The sequence below is a fragment of the Brachyistius frenatus genome, unplaced genomic scaffold (genome assembly GCF_029030835.1).
Source record: "Brachyistius frenatus isolate BFR_SWC_R1_liver_20210118 unplaced genomic scaffold, ASM2903083v1 Contig_248, whole genome shotgun sequence".
Taxonomy (NCBI): domain Eukaryota; kingdom Metazoa; phylum Chordata; class Actinopteri; family Embiotocidae; genus Brachyistius; species Brachyistius frenatus.
Genome location: NW_027210847.1, coordinates 292,847 through 306,886, shown reverse-complemented (window position 1 = coordinate 306,886; position 14,040 = coordinate 292,847). Strand labels below are relative to the sequence as shown.

At 40.7% G+C, this 14,040-nt stretch overlaps 1 protein-coding gene across 1 annotated transcript in view; it reads right to left on the bottom strand.

The window, feature by feature from the left end:
• The window catches only part of LOC138634092 (FRAS1-related extracellular matrix protein 1-like), a 245,503-nt gene that overhangs the window by 157,888 nt on the left and 73,575 nt on the right, over nt 1-14,040 (bottom strand). The window lies entirely within an intron of this gene.

The following is a 14,040-nucleotide window of genomic DNA, read 5'->3' as shown; positions in this document are numbered from 1 at the left end:
GGGCATTTTTCCACACTTGCGCTAAATTGCTATTTTTGTGGCTCAACATGAACCTGGCTGCGTCGAGTAGGGTGGAACGACACAACAACTATTTTGATCATCCTTAAGAGCACTTGTGACGGCATTTCTCACTATTTTCAGACAAACAAAAAAAAAAAAAACATACAACTAATCAGTCAATTGAGAAAACAATCAGCAGATTAATCCGTAATGAAAACTGCTAATCTTCACTTGCAAATGGATGCAAAACCGTTCAAAAGAGCTCTGCCTTGACCAACCCGTAAAAGAAAATCCCTGCTTTTACATTAATGTATTTTATTCATTTTCAAAAAGGAGAAATACATGTTTTTGATTTTATAGTAAAACGTTTCGTCAAAAAAAAAAAAAAAAGGGTTTGCTAACAACCAAGTCTGCTCCAGCTTACACACAACATATTTTTCATTTCCTTAGTTGTTTGTCATCTTTTGCCTTAAGCCCATAGGTAGCAGCACATAAATTTGCACAAAACTCAAAATATATCAATTCAACCTTCAAACATTTTAAACTTGTGAATTAAACCAAGCTGAGTTTCTCCAGCTGAGTTTTCTTTGCCCTCTCCAGCCTGTTGCGGTGTATGAGTGGGATACTGACTGAGGTGGGTGGAGGGATGATGGCTGAATGGCTGTTTGTTGGGGATGGTGGGTCAGATAATGAAAGAGATTTGTACAGACATCTGCTGATTTCTGTCAGCTAGAGCTCATAGGCGGGTGTTCCTGTTGGAATAAATGAAAAATCATACATCATAAATTAAAAAGCTAAATTTTTACATTTGTGTTGACCTAAAAGGTCACCTGTAATTTATTGGTGAAAGTAATATTTTGTCTTTCAACTGTTAAGCCCTTTGTAATTTGCTTCGACGGGTATAATAAAGAAAATCTGCATCAGTAAAATAGAAAAATGTCAAATCACAACTCCTGCACTTCATTTATATTAATTTTTTTTTACAGAGTTTGGATAAGTAACATCGCTGTTATCAATGGTGGTGAGATTTTGACATGTTACATTAGGAAAAGCACAGGTGTAAATATTATAATGCTGCATATCTGAATGTCATTAGCTGCCTAAATTATAGTGTTCTGGTATTGAGCGTGCTGGCTCGCTGTCATGGCTCACAGCAAAGGTTTTTCTTTTGAGAGCTATTTGGCAGGTATTAGCAGGCCTTATTCACATCAACTCACTCAGGTCTGGGGATGGGTCGTTATAATCTACAAAATCGATTAGTACCAAGCGAATTTTGAATAGTAGTTTTGCTTGAAATGCCCAACCCTACTCAGTTCATCCGAGTATTCCAAAATCCAACTACTGCATTTCATCAAAAATTACGTACAAACTAAGTCTAAAATGAATCAAATGTGCCAGCACATCTGTCATTATATCCGTTCCTCTTGTGCGACCACAACATTTTATTGTAATCTCCCGGTGTTAGGAATTGACAGGGGCCAGCTTCCTACCGCAGTCTGCTGACCTGTAGTTCGGGAGTGCTGCACAGTGTGGTAAATGTGAGTTATCTTTGGGTTTGAGCAGGAAATGCATTCACAGATCGTCACATCTCTTTTTGAGCGACACGTTTCTTGTGAGACCCGCTTACTGTGTCGCTTCAGGTTGTATTCTCCCCCTACTTAAATGAAAAAAATATCACTTTCCACTGGCTTCACCCAGTTATAAGTAGTTTCCAGTCTTTGTTGTAGCTGCATCACCTTTTCTTCGAGGTAGGCTGGTTTCCATCATATTCTGCCAGAATTTGCATAGCTTTTGTGACTTTTTGACTCGCTATTTTCCACATTTGGCATAGCGGTGACACACTAACTCACACTTAACCCACGAACACAGTTTGATTGACATCTATCGCAACCCGGTGCTGGTAGCCTTCCCCGCTTCATTCAGAGCCATTGGATAAAAGCCCGATTTTAGAGCAGCCAATCAAAATGCGGGACATCGTATCAATAAGTGGGACGTGGAGGAAGGAACGGAAATGCTGCGCACCCTACTCGACACACATACTCAACCAATTGCTTGCGAGCTACCGGTTGGAGACCCCTGGATTACAGGGACACTGAAATAGAAGAGCCCTTGTTCATGTTATTTATTATCGGAGCTTTTCCTGAAATGACAAGTCAAAATGTCTTCTGTGAATAAGGCCTTGGCATAGTTTCACCATTAAGCCAACAAACACATTTTCCCCAGGGGACAAGTCACCTGCTAACGTCATTTTGTAGGCTACATAATTGGATGCTAGATGGATGGCTCGTTGTTTTTCTTACTCTCTCACATACCTCCGCTTGCTGGGAGAGTTTGTGTTTGTTACATCTTCTGGCTTCAGGCTCAGAGCATCATCAAAGAATGATCGGCATATTAAGCAGATAGGTGCTGCATGGTGTGGCACATTATTTGTAACACGACATAAAAATGACTATCTAAAAATGTGTTAGATAGTCAGCTCTAGCATATTAAAACACTATCTGTCCCAACCCAGTAAGCTACACAGCATTCACTACATAAAAAAGAAATCCTAGCTTGCTCGATCAAACAAACCTTCACCAGGAAAAGAGTGCATCGCTAACATCAGTTTAAAGGCTACTTGAGACTTCACCTATACTGAACTACTTGAAATCTTCGCTTGATTTGAGACTTTATAAAGTTTTGTTGGTGGTAAAATCCCAGAAAAGTACAAAAATAAACAAGACTTACCACCTCACAATTGTTTACCTGCACCGACTAGTTAAGTTGCCGTTTACGCTCCATGTTTGTTCCGACCAAGCGGCAACTAACAGTGACTTCACTCATTGGTTTGTGAACTGACGTTATTAGAATTTGATTTCGGGTCATGGACGCCGCCATCTGAAGAGGTTGAAAGCCCAACGACATTACTTCCCGCCCACCGATAGCAGAAACCTGACTGCAACACAGCCCGTCAATCAAAAAGACGTAAATGTAAAAATAATTCCTCAAGGCATTCCTGAGATATCCCGTTCAAAGAAATGGGGCGGATGTGAGGTCACGGTAACCTTGACCTTTCTTATCAGTTCACCCTTAGGTCCATGTGACATTTGTGCCAAATTTGAAGAAATGTTGCGTTAGAAAAGGCTTCGCGTGCCCATGTACACAGACTATTCAATCATTGGACCTGTGCGTTGAAGGGATTTGGTCTCAGCGTTTGACGCTCTTTATTAACAGAGATTGAAAAGGAAAAGCAGTGGTCAGCATCAAAGCTGGAAAGATTTGTGATTTGAGTCTGACTGAGGAACAATATCATCATGTCTAATAAGGCAAACAGCCACCTAAGAAACACAGAAGTGCCAATTTTTTTTTTACATTGAACAGCCCTGTATGTGTATTTGTACCTTCCTGTCTGTCAAACCTCCATACTCACATGTCCATAACAGTGCAGTACTTTGAAAAGGTAATATGAAGTGTTTACAGGAAATACTGCAACTGTGGTTTAGTGGGAAACACTAATAAACAACAGGCACAACATGGCTGACTGGTGTAGCTTTCGGAGACTTCTAGTCAACAGCTCTGACTTTCCTATTACAACTCTGAGGTCCAAAACACAACTTGAAACCAACTTGCAAGACTACTCTGCCATCCCAACACTATGTATCAAAATTCGATGTGCTCTCCATCCCAAGCTGTCTGCCAGGTCGAGGCCTATCAACACATAACTGACGTTGTCAAATTACTGATGATGTGACTTGTGCACAGCCAACTCGCACACAGTAATTATCTGTGGTAAAGGTCAAACTAGAAATAGGCACAGCAAAAACGATCCTCGAAAAATTGCTGGTGAAATGAATATTTGCAAAAAATTTGTAGATGAGCACTAAGAAATAAATCAGCACTATTCAGTCAATGGAAGTCTGCCAAAGCCTGTGTCGAGTTGAGTTCTCCAAGGCAACCGTAATGCATTCTAGCACGGATGCCAGCAGTTCACCAATTCATAACTTTGGTACCATCCGCCACTAAATGTGCTATTAGTTATAATTCTGTGAGATAGTGATCAAATGACCAGAAGTGCAAAGGTGACCCAGTAGTGGGACATTTCAATAAGCACGTGATTATGGAGTTTTATGTTTCAACAGACAACTGACTCCTCCTAACAAGCCATTAGCGTGGCCGACCCTAATTCTAAATTTAACAAACAGAGACAAGGCTTGAACATGGTTTAACGCATCACAGTGCAAACATGAACCTGAACATGCTGTGTGCAGTTCACTGTCATCACATGCAAGATTATCTAAGGACTGAAATTCACATAATTCAAACCGCAGCTTCCTATGGTAATTCACAGGTTCTCTAACGTCCCCGGTTCCCAGATTTTGGTCGAAGCTGTACATTTTGGCATTCACCTCGCATTCCTACCTCTCTAGCCATGCGGACACGTAACCGGACATCAAAGCCGTCTCACTAGTGGCACTGACACCACTGTACACCTGTTACGGAGGCCTCAGTTTAGAACAGGCTGTAAAGAAAATCACCTTTACAATGACAACATTACATTACATTACATTTCATTTAGCTCACGCTTTTATCCAAAGCGACTCGTGCTTTAAAGTGACTAAATACGAGGTTCTGGGTTCTCTTTGTTTATCTCTCAGCAGGCTGATGAAAAGGAATAGATTTCATTTGCAACACCCACCAGAGTATGATTTAAAAAATAATAATAATAATAATAATAATAATAAATAAATGAATGAAAATTTTAAAAAGGGAAATTACAAGCACCGAAAGAGCCACATTGAAGTTAACCAAGGTGAACAGGATAAAAAAAAAATTAAAAAAAAATATGGTTTCAGCATTTCAAGAAGACATCAACACCACGACTAACTCTTGGATAAACGGCTTAGGCCGATTAGCCGCTGAGAACTTCATGACCGGCCAGCAGTGACTTGGACGGCCACGCCGAGTGTCACATCCAGGGAAACGCCTTCCCTCCCGGCGCCCGCTGCCTCGTCACAGGACAAACTGCGCTCCTCTGCACTTCAGTGTCACCGTCGGCGACGTGCATTAGCGCTGTCAGCAGCCCCACTACGTCACACCGAACTCCTTTGGAAATCTATCACATTCAAGTTTTTTTTGTCGAATTAGCAAACGTACGTACGTGTCAGGCTGCGATCAAGACGCTTTTGAATGGCTTTGAGTATTTTTGTTTGATTCGGTGCACGCCGGATCAACCGAGCGCAGTCTTTTCAATAAAATATAAACTTTTGCAGTCGCAGCTTACGAAACCTGCCAAGAGTTTGTTTTTGACAGAACGCGAGTACTTTGGGGAAAAAAAAACAACAACAAAAAAAAAACACGTTTTGAATTTTGATTTGACCACAAATCAGGTGGTAGTTAAAAGCAAATGCACGCGGAGCTGAAGACGAGTTTTTGCTGAGTCAGACAATAACTACAATAATGATCTTGAACGTGACCCCTTTGCAGAATCTCGACATAGTCTTAAACTGACGTGTTTTCAAATGAAGTTCGGTATGTTCTGTTTTTTCGCTCCCCCCTCCCCGCCCCCCGTATCCGCGAGAATGCAGGGGCGCGCACAGGGAGCACAGACGCGTACCTGTCGGGTGGTCGCGGGCTCTTCGTTCCCGGTGGGTGAAGGTGTCCCTCCTTCGAGCGACGCCGGGGTGACCGGAGAAGAGGCCATGTTCCCGCCCTCGTCGCTCACTCACTGGCGACCGCTCCCGGTGTCACTTTCCGCGGTGTCCTCCAGCAATTCGGCCACGCTTGCTCGCCGCCGTCGCTGCGAGTTGTCCCGTAGCGGCAATGGTTTCCTGTCCGAGCACAGTGACTCTCTGTTCCGGCAATACACTGGTGCCACTGTCCCTCCTCCGGCCGGTGCTCGTATGTTTGTAGTCCGGTAGCCCAGTCCGGGCAGATGACGTTTTCTTCGGGTCTCACTCACTCCTGCATACGCACCACTACACACACACACACACACACACACACACACACACACACACACACACACACACACACACACACACACACACACACACACACGCACGCACGCATACACGCACTCTCTCTCTCCTTCTGTGCTTTTGACTTCATCTAATTTGTGCTTTGGATCACAGCCGTAACAGCGAGAGGATCTCATTTTTAAAAAAAAATTTTTTTAATTTTGCGTGATATCTCTCTCACTGCATCAGTGTGTGTGTGTGTGTGTGTGTGTGTGTGTGTGTGTGTGTGTGTGTGTGTGTGTGTGTGTGTGTGTGTGTGTTGTTGCTACACATCATCCTGCTGTAACATAGATACATCTTTTAGCACAGTGAGCACGCTTCATTTGCATGACAAGGAAATAAAATTATGATCGTGTCATCACAAAATATTAGAGAATAGATGAGGGTTACCTAAATACTTATATCCTATATACATGTTTGTAGCGTGTCACGTGGCAGAAAGCCTCACACGCACACTTTCTGTTCTGGCAGTGTCAGAACTCTCATAATTCTAGCAGAATTTTTTTTTTTTTTTTTCTTGAGATTACATGTCCGCTGTGGAATTCATTGCAACAGCAGCCCCTTTTTCCTGATTTTTTTTTTATCATTCTCTTGTTATTTATTAACACAATCTTCTACATTTAACGCACGGGGATCTGAAAACCCTACTCTAACAAGGCGAACACAGATCAAATTGACCTGTGAACATTTTAGTTCAAAGACCAGGGCGTACGAAGGTCAATATAGCAAGATGTTCCCCATCGTACACCTGCCCGGTTGTGGGGGGATGGTGGCCTGTTTATTGGGGGGTTGGGGTATCGGGAGGGAGAAGGGGACGGTCAACCATTTCCATTTGTCACGGGGCATGCGGGAGAGGGGGTGTGGTGCTGGAAAGAAGAGGAAAGAGGCGGGTTGCGGCTGATTGGTTTGGCTGGTTAAAGGCTGTGACGTTGACTGGCCCTGTGGGTGACCCTAACAGATGCCGTGTAGAGTAAGGGGAGAGGGGACATCTTGTGGGACTATTTGTACGAAACGACTGATTGGAAATTACTGTAGATAATCACAATGCTGAATTCCAGCTGAAGCAGAAGCAGTCAGTTCATTATGATAAAAAATGGATGTATATCAACTGAATGGGCCAACCATTCATTAGCTCTGGGATCCCAAGACTCAAGGACCCCCATGGGTCACCTGCAAAATGTCACTGAAAGAGATGAGAAAGGCCAACTGAGACCAATTGTTAAATTGTTTGGTTTCTCTTCATAAGACATTTATTGGCACTATATAAATAAAAATTGAATTGAATTGACTGAACTGCAAAGGTACTTAAAAAAATAGACACAAAACAACCACAAAGACAATTTAAAAAAAAAAATGATTTCAGAGGTGTAAAACCCCAATAAAAATGGAAAACATAATTACAAAGAGACAAAAATGGACTGCAAATAATTTTGCATCTCTTTGAACCTGAACGTCTTGCTCTTTTGTAGAGAAAATGTTTGCTGGTGCCCTTTCTCCCATCATCTGTCTGTATTGATTGATTCACAACAACAACTGGAAGCTTTGTTTTGATCCGCTACACTTTCTGCACCATTTCTAATTAAAACTTCTGTAGCATTTGAACAGTCGGAAGGTTTTTATTGCGAAACATTTGCAGGAAACCAACCTGTCAACCTGCAGTGATTGAAACCGGACACTAACACTGTGGAGGACTAATTCAGAACAATGGTTGAAAACAGACATTTTTGTACAGAAGTGTACTCAGTTCCTATCCTGTCACTTGTAGGTACAGTGCTTTAATTACTTTAATAAATTAAAGCAATTCAAATTTGTAAGCTACATTATTGACTGTTGTATGTAAATGTGCCTCCACAGTGGTTACACAACCTTAGAAACAAGCCACAATTTAACGGTGTGCACGCGTGTGTGTGTGCATTCGTGCAAGCGCGTTTCCAGTGTACTCGGGTACTAACAAATAGTACTAGACCCTTGGTCATCAGGTAGATTACCTAATGTAAGCACTTTTTTCTACTGCTTACCTCATGACTGTCACAATAGAAGATCAAACAATTGTTACTCTGATAACTTTAAGGGAATTGCTTCTTGAACCTTTGTGTTGTGAGTCATGGACTGATTACTCAAAACAGCCTTCTCTTGTGGTTGTTAATTAGATCAAAGCTGCATTTTTTTTTTTTTTTTTACCACTCTGGGCCAGTGAAACATATCCAGCTGACAAGGAGCAACAAACAGTTTCTAAAACAGATGACTTGCGGAAACTTTAACACCTGGAGATGATCCAGTGGGTATTGAGGTGAAAGATCGACACCTGTGTTTCAGCTGTTAACATCTATGTAAAAACAGTTCATCCCTTTAACCCCTTTAAGATGAGATGGCTTTAATTACGATGACCCTAAAATAAGTAGAGCTCAGGAGCACATCTGACTGTAAAGCAGATTAGAGAACCTTTTGCTCCTGCGTGTGAACAACATACACACACTCCAGTGAGTGATGAGTGGAGTTTCTGATTCAATTAGTGACCCAATGGGCCACCGACAAATGAAAACAGTCTGTTGAAAATGAAAGAAAGACAGATGATGTCGTATTGGGTGGAGCAGGAACTTGGACCAAGAGGTTGCAAACCTTGTTAATCAGAGAGATATGGAACACATCAAGACCTGCACAGATCATGCAGGCGGAGTTCATCTCAGACTTTTCATGTCTTCCTATGCAGGGTTTTTTCTTTGTATGTATGAGGCTATGAGCAGGCAGTGAGGTTATTTTAGCATTGGGCTGGGATGACTCAGTTTACCTGTCAAAGAATATCACAGCTGGGTGGGAAAAAAACAGTATTAGTGAAGAAGGACTACAGTTGCCTCAAGGGAGAAACAAGAGTTCACTGCTGCGTTTACGTGTAATAGTGTAGACTGCTATATTGGATTGGTACACTGTGTGACATCATATGGAAATGCAGTGGAATTTATTCAGCTTTTATCATTATTATATCATGTCATTAAAGTCGTATTGCATTCCAAATTCATTTAAGGTTTGTAGTTTTCATTTATAAACTTGATGACTGACATTTGACTTAAAATATTAGTAAACACATTTTACAAAATATATAGATTAAAAAAAAAAAGGGTTAATTAAGTTTATGAAGGAACTTGATCAGCATACAAGTGTGAACAGGCTTCCCAGAAGACACTGATTGAAAGTTAAAGCTCATCAATGACATTTCTTTTTTTGTAGCTTGGAGAAAACACACACTACACACTACAGTATGTGTTCTGTGTACTTTTCTGGTAATACTGAAAGCAATGTGAAGTATGATGATGGTTGGTATTGAATTTAGTGCCTACCTAAGACATAGACAGAATCACCTTTATTGTCTTTGTATCAGCTCTAGAACAAAGTCACTGCGGGGGGGGGGGGGGGGGATAACATTGTTAAACTAAATCTGACTGCAAAATGTGTCTGACAAGTTGTGGATCGAGCAAATTGTACAAGTTTGTTTAATGTAACCCAGACTTAAAGGCAGCAGTTTTAGGTTGCAGCAACTTAAAATGTTTTGTGGTCCAATATCAAATAAAAATACTGCACATATGTAGCATGATTGTTGAGAGCTTTCTGGCTTTAAAGACTATGATACATGCACACATATTTTGGGTTTTGGGTTTAATGTCTAGAAGGGAAACTACAATTTATAACAACTTGGATTGTAGCAATGACTATTGGTTCTATTGGTCATTAGCAATGTAGTCAAAATGATTGCCAATATTTTATGCTAGAAAAGGCATAGGCAGTGAGAAGATGTTATGACATAGAAACAATTTTAACTTTAAGCCACTTCCACATTGGCTTCACTTTTCAGACCCTGATACTGAAACTTTTTATATCCAGTCTATGACTGAGACCCATAGACAGGGCCCTCTAGTGGCCATAAGAATTACCAGACTGCTGTTTTTTCTTTCAACCATGACCAATCAGTTTTTTGTTGCCCATGTCCCAACTTATTTTCAATTTAATATGGGTTTATATAATTGGCAAATCATCGCAGTCTGTTGATATTTACATTTAACACGCCAACCCAGCGTTTTTGGAAAAGGGGTTGTAAGATTGTGCTGCTAATTCGGGAAACATTCCTACGGATCAAATCTGAGTGTAGAAACAAACCAACTTTATTGTTGGAGGTTAGAGCTTTTGAACTTTCAAGTTGAAAGTATTACAATTAAAGTCTGTGTAATGTTTTAGCATTGAAACACTGCACATTATGCACAGAGTGTATTTTTGACTTTTGGGGGACTACATACAGCTGGATCATTTGAACTAAAGCAAAGTATAATCTTTAAATACGCTTCTCTGCTAAAGTTTATTATTGCATCTGCTGTTTTAGGCTATCTTGACTGCTAAAGCTTGTATCTTTAGTAGCGCTTAAAATGGCACTTACTTTTAGCACTTTGTAGTTTGGCTTTCTTGAAGAAACTGTATTTTCTTGATTCTTGTTGTTCTGGGTTTTGTACCCTCATGGTTGAAATGCACTTATTGTAAGTCGCTTTGGATAAAAGTGTCAGCTAAATGAAATGTAATGTAATGTAATGAGTGGGAACCACCTTTTGTTACCATCTGGCAACAAAAGACACAATTTATAATCCAAATGTAAACAAACACCTTGCCTCCAAAATTCGGAACACAGCACTGGAATCTGCAGTCGCACAATTGGCAGGTCTTGTAATGAAGAGACTGAACAACAACAATTACATATGTAATTGGTCATAAATGCATGCATGTGCCCAGATAGATTATCTCTTCATGATCAGTCAAGCACAATGCCTGCAGGACACATGACCTGCAGGAATGAGAATGCCTCATCATGTCTTCTTTGGAGGAATTAAATTATATACATGTAATTTTTAGTCTGACTTGTTTTAAATGTGGAGTTTTAAGTCATTTCCGTGGTTCTTCTGTGCATGTCTGCAGGGAAATTATTGGGCTTGATGTGATGTCATCTTCCATCTGAGTCAGTGCCGAATGGAACGAGGGCTGAGATATTCCAGTTTGCTGCTAATGTATTATAGTGATTTGATGGTAGCGCTTTGTTAAGCCATACAAAATATTCAGAATTTTAGTGTGTAGTTTCAAAATGAAAAGCAGCAGAAAGTAAAATTTAGTTTTTTTTTTTTTTAGGTTTTGCAGCCAATTTGAAACAGAGTTACAAGAAGTGGCAAACTAAATGAACATGTATGTTTATGTAAGTTTGATGATGTGGATATACTGGGGCACCCTGGTAACTCTGATGTCGCAATAACATTAGCACAGACCTGTCCGAAGTTCTTCACATTACTTACGGCACTCGTTCTGTTTCCTGTCAACCAATCACAAACCGAATGAGCCCAGCCCTCTGTGAGGTCATGGTGTGTGTATGTGTCTACAGTATTTATTGGGGCCACACATTGTGCTGGCAGTGGCATCTGCAATACTGTTTGAAAAAGGAACAAAACATCTATACTTTCAGTGCTTGAGACTACAAGGTTACCCCACCAATTGTAGATAAATAACAGGATTTTTTTCTTTTTCTTTTTCTTCTGGACAAGCTGTGGAATTTGTTTAAATAGACTAAATTGGACACCATGAGATACTTCTTCATAGGCGTTCTCAGTCAGAAAAACAGGCTGAACTGTCAGTCAATCTTATCAACATACTACCAGTGGCTTCGGCATTTATAAAGAGGACACCTGATTTGGTTCCCCACACATGCATACACTAAGCCGTTACATGCAGTGACATGTTTATTGTATACATTATGATGTTTATTGACATGTTGTATTTTTCTGTTTTTTCGGGCTGCATTTAAAAACAATTCAATATTTAGATCGAGCTTTGCAGTTGGAACACAATACATGTAACAGATTGCACATGAAACACAGTGACATCCTCTCGTTAAATACAGATGAAATCATAATCTAAAGTAGATTCTGTTTTGATTTCTGAGGAGTCACAAGAAGATCAATAAGAGTCATATCTCTGGTAGCCAGTGAGACAAATGTTTTGAGAAGGAGAAGAAAAAAGGCCATGTTAGTGCTGAACTATAACTGCTGTGGGATTGAACAAAAAAAAAAATGGACTACACATCTTTGAGTCTCCTTTCATGATATACAGCAGCATTCATCTGGTCAAAAGGGCCAAACTCTGCAGCTCTGGATTCATAGTCATGGTGGTGCGGCTGACAGGAGTGGCTGCAGCAGCAGCAGCACTATTTTGTGGCCATTTGAATGGACAACAACAGGACTTTCTGATCTACACAGTTTCTTTACAGGGTCACTCTCAGTTAAACAGAGACAATGAGCAGAGCAAAATTCATTGTGTGGGGAAGACCGGGGCATCTTGTCACTAATTTTCCTCTTTCTTATCCATATCAATATTCTATAGAAAAAAAATCTCAGGTAGATATTTCGTATTCATTACATTTTCAGGTCTTATATTAGAATAGAGCTTTCAGTCAGTTACATAGGTGATGTGCACTGGTGTCAATTTGCAGCTATCACACTGTGACAGGTAAGTCACACTGGATATTGCTAACCCCCGTCTCGGAGGCCTCTAACCCCCGTGTGGTTCAGACTTCGTCTTGGGCCTCTAACCCCCACTCTTTTTTTTTTCGACGGTGGGCCTCTAACCCCCGTCTGACGCTTATTATTCTGCCGCTTACCAGGACATTGAGGTCCTCACCATGACAACAATATAATTTGACAATATCCAATTGCAGAACTTCGTTAAAACAGGTGTCTGCTTACCTTCTTAGATGTGGGCCCACTATGGTCACCGTTGACCAGATGTCCGCTGTTGGTTCTGTCTCTTTACCGCCTTCCCTTCTCCGTCCTCATCACGTCGGGGTCACCAAATTGTTGGACTCGGGCTCATGCTAGTACAAAGCCAATATGTGTAAGCCCCCGGTCCTGCGTGTTCTTTTAATGAGGCAATAGGAGAAGATGTCAGGCTTCAAGATATTTATTTAACAGCCGCAGAATAATCAGTTTACAGAGCTCTGGGTCTAGACTATGTTTCCCTGACCGCAACAAAGGATGTGTCAGTTCACGAAGTCTGATTCCTGACTCTCCCTGACCCAGTCTTCTTATAGTACAGGAACAAAAAAGTAATGTATGGTGACGTGTCCTTTGTTGATTGGTCGAGGTGGGGGTCTTGCCTTGTGGGGACGTGTTGCTCAGGTCAGTAACTTATTCCTGTTTTATGACTTGGAAGAAATAAGAAAGACAGGAGGTGAAACTAGTGGTCGTGCCATCAACCGTTACAGCCTGTGGCCTTGTTATTATGCACAGCAGCATGCTGACCCCAACAGGATCTCTGACCTCAGCAGTATCGCTGACCCCAGCAGCATCGCTGACCTCTACAGAAACAGCCTGTTGCACAGCCTGAGGATTAATAGTTGATTAATACGAGATTGTATATAAGGAATATAATATGGCATACATATAAAGTATTATTGTAAACATAGCCTAGCACAGAATCGCACACTGATGAGCTAAAAAAAAACAACCTGAAGAAGACCTCCGGTCTGTGTCTGAGACCAAGAAAACATGACGCGAGGCTTAATGCTGAAGTTGACTTCATCCCTGTTGCTTTGCTACATAGCTGTTGATAAGCCTCTTTTGTGTTTTCTAATCTATAAATTGTATTAGTAAAATCCGAATGTTCAGTAGTTACATATTTATAGAAGGAAACAGAGACACTTTAGAAGGGAGAACTCCAATCTGTGTCCTAGTTTCAATAATGACTAACGACCAACTTGCGTTTACCCTTACATTATTATTATTTTTTCCTAGTAATAGTGTTGACCAATGTAAACCAGGGATGTATTGCTGTCAACAATTTTAATTGACAAACAAATTAGGTATTGCTACCGGTATGTACTAGCATGATAACAGATAAATGCATGGTGTGTAAATAATGTAAATAACTTACACAAAATTATTAGGTGTCCTGCAAAGCAATAAAAATAAAAAAAATCACAAATCAATAATAAAAACATTCCTTAAGCAACCCAAACATAATGTCA